We start from the raw sequence: 5,647 nt of genomic DNA, 5'->3' as shown, positions 1-5,647 counted from the left end.
GACAGTGACGGTGAAATTAAAGAGGTAGAGAGATAGAGAGGACAGGACAACATGGAAAGAGCTCATTGTGGCATCGGGCCAAAGTGGATTAAGTTAAAAGAGAGTGTGTGAATTTGTGATGGTGAGTGTGTGAGTGAGAGTTGGCGTGTGTGAGACTGAGTGTGAGTTTGTGATGGTGAGTGTGTGAGTGAGAGTTGGCGTGTGTGAGACTGAGTGAGGAGAATGTGACGGTAGACATGTGTCCATAAGAGGATATAAAGTCACTGAAAGTCAAAAGGAGAAAGACAGAGTTAATGAGAGAAGGTTTGAGGGAAAGAGGGCAGGGGAGAGAAAAAAGAGCAAGTGAGAGAAGGAGAGATAGGAAGAGAGAGAGAGCAGGGCAGAAAGGTGAACATATCTGATTGGGTCTGAGAGCTGATGCTGCTGTCATGCTTCGTCCATGCACGCACACTCGGACACACACACACACACACACACACACACACACACACACACACACACACACACACACACACAGACAGACAGACACACACACACACACACACACACACACACACACACACACAATCTCTCTCTCACTCTCTCCCCCTCTCTCTCTGGGCTCTCACCTTAAGGACGACTCTGCTAAGTATCTGACAGAGAGAGAGAGAGGAAGAGATGGATGGAGACGTAGAGGGAGAGAGAGACAGAGAGGGAGAGAGGAAGAGATGGGTGGAGACGTAGAGGGAGAGAGAGACAGAGAGGGGAAACAGTGAGAGATGGAGGGAGATGGACAGAGAGAGAGAGATGTAGGGAGGTGGATAGAGAGAGATGGGGGGAGCTGGACAGAGAGAAAAGTGGACAGAGAGAGAGAAAGGGTACATGCATGGAGTACACAAACAGACAAACCTTGCACACTGCTGATATATTGATTGGGATGTTTTTGATAAGGATGAAGATGATGATGATGATGATGAAGATGAGGAGGCGGATGATGATGATGGTGTTGCTCCTCCTATACAAGAGGGCATTTGCAAAGTCACACACAAACACACACATATACCCACACACATTCAAAAAAACACACGACACACTAACGCTGACGCAACTAATGTTTGTTGGACTTACACTGCCATCTGCAGGCCATTAATGGAACATGTCCTCAGTCTGCTCACCTAAAGCTAGTTGGTTGGACAATTAAGACAAACAATCCATCATCAATACCTGTGATACCTTATCTGTCATTACATAGATCCATTATCAATACTTGTGATACCTTATCTGTCATTACATAGATCCATTATCAATACCTGTGATACCTTATCTGTCATTACAGATGTCCATTGAGAACGCACAATGAAATCCAAGATGGCAGCATGTCAAGTCGTTTGTTTGTGACTAGTACATTTTAACCTACTTATTTATGGTTGCGTAACTTCGTTGTTGTGTAGTGCAAACTATTTTATTTTTGCTGGTGTAAAGATCACGGGTCCTCCTCAACTCGGCACTTCATTATTTGAAGTTTACCAAAGTAACTAACTCTGGCTGCCCTGAGTTCCTCCTTCGTCCGGGGAGTGTCTTGTCCAAGTTGCTCCTTTTTGCTCTTCGCCTGGCTGTCAGTGGCAGCTCAACCCGTTCTCTCTATCCCCCTCAACACCCAATCTACCTACACGCGCAAACACTCACATTGTCTCACATACACGCTGTCCCTCTCTCCCCTTACCTTCGTTGGCCTCTTATTTTTTTGCCAGAGAAAATGACCATTTACGTGGTATTGCTTTGTGCACTGACTTTACTGAACTCTGGAGAAAACGAACATTGTCGCTGGGTGAGTACATCTGACAATGTGCTCTCCCGTCCATTAGACATTTTGTCTGCAGGAACTCGCTCTTTTTCACTCGGTCCACTCGTCCAAGTGCAGATGCATTTGTGGCATGATGTGAACAGTACGAATTTGTGTCACTACCAAAGTCTAATGGTTTTAAATGACTGTTTTGTATTGTCTGGAAACTCACTTGTAGAATTCGCTTGCAGTAGGTCTCTTAAAAAAGAGAAGCCGTGCAGGGTTATTTAACAGAGGTGCCTAGTTATTCTTCTGTTGTTGATATCAGGTAACATGCAACCTAACCCTGGCCCTGATATGCAATGTCTCCAAACCCCCTCGGATTTTAAATCAAGATCTGGTTTTGGTATTTTTCATCTAAATGTACGCAGCCTGTTGTCAAAAATTGATGGGGTTAGGATTTGGGCTAAATCAACTGATGCTGATGTAATTGTGTTTTCTGAAACCTGGCTCAGCAAGTCTATTTTTGATAAGGATATTTGTATAAGTGGTTACAATGTTTATCGCACTGATCGGGTTAAGAAAGGTGGGGGTGTGGCTATATATGTAAAATCTAAATTCCATGTAAGTGTGGCAAAGTCTGAAACTATTTGTAAACAGTTGGAATTTCTTGCTTTGAATATTGAGGTTTCAAAGGGTCTCTCTATAACTGTGATTGGCTGTTATAGACCCCCCTCTGCTCTCGGTGATGCATTTTCTTCTTTGATGCACCTTATGTCTAAACTTCTTTACAGTGAAATGATCTTGATTGGTGATCTCAACTGGTGTTGGTTAAAGCCGGTGTCGGATGATTTAAAAATGTTTTGTAATTCTATGAATCTTACCCAGTTGATTAATTCACCCACTCGCCCAAATCTTAAATGCCCAGATAAATCTACCCTGATTGATTTGATATTGACAAATGTTCCACATAAATATTCTGCGGTTGGTGTTTTTTGTAATGATTTAAGTGACCATTGTGCTGTTGTTGCTGTTAGAAATACTAAGGTTCCTAAGACCAACCCCCGTTTTATTCGTAAGAGAAATTTGAAGTGTTTTAACGAGCAGGCTTTCTTTCATGATTTGTTTTATTTTGACTGGAGCAAGATTGAGCTTATCCCTGATGTGGAAACTGCCTGGATATTCTTTCATGATGGTTTTTTCCAAATAGTAAACAAACATGCACCATTCCGCAGGTTCAGGGTTAAAGGGTGGGATAATCCATGGTTTTCTTCTGAGCTGTCTTGTATTATTCACGACCGTAATCTAGCCTGGGCTAAAGCAAGGAAATCTTGTTCTGATGCTGATTGGCTTATTTTTAGGCAGTTAAGAAACAAGTGTTCTTTTCTTCTCAGGAAGGCCAAGTCTGAATATTTTATGTCTGTTACCACTGATAACCTGAATGACCCTACAAAGTTTTGGAAGGCTATTAAGTCTATGTCTGGTAACAGTAATGTTAATGAATTACCGTCATGTGTTTTGAAGGACTCTGTTGCTATATATGACAAAACTGAAATGCTGAATTGTTTCAATGAGCACTTTGTATCATCTGGTAGGCTGTTCGATTCAGTGTCCTCTGTCTCTGTACAACCCTGTGTGGATGAACCAGTGTCCTCTGTCTCTGTCCAACCCTGTGTGGATGAACCAGTGTCCCCTGTCTCTGTACAACCCTGTGTGGATGAACCAGTGTCCTCTGTCTCTGTACAACCCTGTGTGGACGAACCAGTGTCCTCTGTCTCTGTCCAACCCTGTGGATGAACCAGTGTCCTCTGTCTCTGTACAACCCTGTGGATGAACCAGTGTCCTCTGTCTCTGTACAACCCTGTGTGGACGAACCAGTGTCCTCTGTCTCTGTCCAACCCTGTGGATGAACCAGTGTCCTCTGTCTCTGTCCAACCCTGTGTGGATGAACCAGTGTCCCCTGTCTCTGTACAACCCTGTGTGGATGAACCAGTGTCCTCTGTCTCTGTACAACCCTGTGTGGATGAACCAGTGTCCCCTGTCTCTGTACAACCCTGTGTGGATGAACCAGTGTCCTCTGTCTCTGTACAACCCTGTGTGGATGAACCAGTGAGAGCTGGTCAAACTTTTAGCTTTCTGCCATTCTCAGTGCAGGTGGTACATAAAGCCCTGAAATCCTTAGATCAAAGAAAGCCTGCAGGTCCTGATCTTTTGGATCCCTGCTTTTTAAATCTGGCAGCTGATTTCATAGCTGAACCACTTGCATATCTGTTCAATCTAACCCTGGAATGTAATGAAATTCCAAAGATCTGGAAATCAGCATTTGTCCTACCACTTTTAAAAGGGGGAGATCCAACTCTTTAAATAATTATAGGCCAATCTCAAAGCTGTCACCCCTGGTAAAAATACTTGAATCCCTTGTAAGTGAACAGCTAAAAGAGTTTTTATTTACTAACTCTATTTTATCAATGTACCAATCGGGCTTCAGGAAAAAGCATAGCACAATTACAGCAGCCATGAAGGTTTTAAATGATATCACTGAAGCCCTTGACAAAAAACAGCACTGTGTCTCACTTTTTATTGATCTCTCTAAGGCTTTTGATACAGTTGATCATGCTATACTAAGGCAGAGATTGTTGAGTGTAGGTCTTTCGGAGCATGCAGTTGCATGGTTTGCTAACTATCTGTCTGATAGAACTCAGTGCACTCAATTTGATGGGCTTATGTCTGTTAAATTGTCTGTCCTGAATGGTGTGCCCCAAGGCTCTGTACTTGGTCCTCTCTTATTCACTATTTATATAAATGATTTAGACAAAAATGTCCAAAATGCACAACTTCATTTTTATGCTGATGATACTGTTATTTACTGTTGTGCCTCATCTCTTACAAAAGCTTTCCAGAACTTGCAAACTGCTTTTTATACTGTTCAACATACCTTGTGTCAATTGAAGCTTATCCTCAATACTGACAAAACTAAACTAATGGTGTTTTCTAATGCAAGAAATAGACCTCTGAACCTTTCACCTATTACTACCTGTCAGGGCAAGGAGATTGAGGTTGTAACCTCATATAAATATCTTGGAATTCTAATTGATGACGGCCTCTCTTTTAAATTGCATATTCAACAACTTACAAAACAATTGAAGCTGAAATTGGGATTTTATTTTAGGAATAAGGCCTGTTTTTCTTTTGAAGCCAGAAGGAGGCTAGTATCAGCTACATTTATGCCTTTACTAGACTATGGGGATATTTTATATATGAATGCTTCCGCTCAGTGTTTGAGATCAATTGACACTCTTTACCATGGCACTTTGAGATTTATTTTAAACTGCAAAACCCTTACGCACCACTGCACTTTGTATACCAGGGTTGGCTGGCCTTCTCTAGTCACTCGTAGGCTCAGTCACTGGTATACTTTTATTTACAAAGCCATTTTGGGTTTATTACCTTTTTATTTGGGCATTTTTATTGTTCAGAAATGTGGTGGGTACTCTCTTCGTTCGCTGGACTTTATCCTGCTGACTGTTCCAAATATCCGAACTGAATTTGGTAAAAGGTCTTTTATGTACTCTGCGCCATCGTCTTGGAACGCCTTACAAAATACTTCTAAACTGGAAGAACTTGTCCCGATTGGTGTTTTTAAATCACTGATGAAGGATTTTGAGGCTGATTCCCTGCCCTGTCAATGTTTTTAATCTGCTGTTTTTGATATTGTTATACTCTTGTGAACTCAATGGTTTTTACTAGATTACTTGTAGTTTTTCATGTTGTCTGTCTGTAATTTTTTGTAATGACTTGGTGCTGCCTATCTTGGCCAGGACGCTCTTGAAAAAGAGATTTTAAATCTCAATGAGCCCTTCCTGGTTAAATAAAGGTTAAATAAAA

This window comes from Salvelinus alpinus, chromosome 22 (genome assembly GCF_045679555.1).
Source record: "Salvelinus alpinus chromosome 22, SLU_Salpinus.1, whole genome shotgun sequence".
Taxonomy (NCBI): Eukaryota; Metazoa; Chordata; class Actinopteri; order Salmoniformes; family Salmonidae; genus Salvelinus; species Salvelinus alpinus.
Note: the sequence above shows the minus strand (reverse complement) of the source record.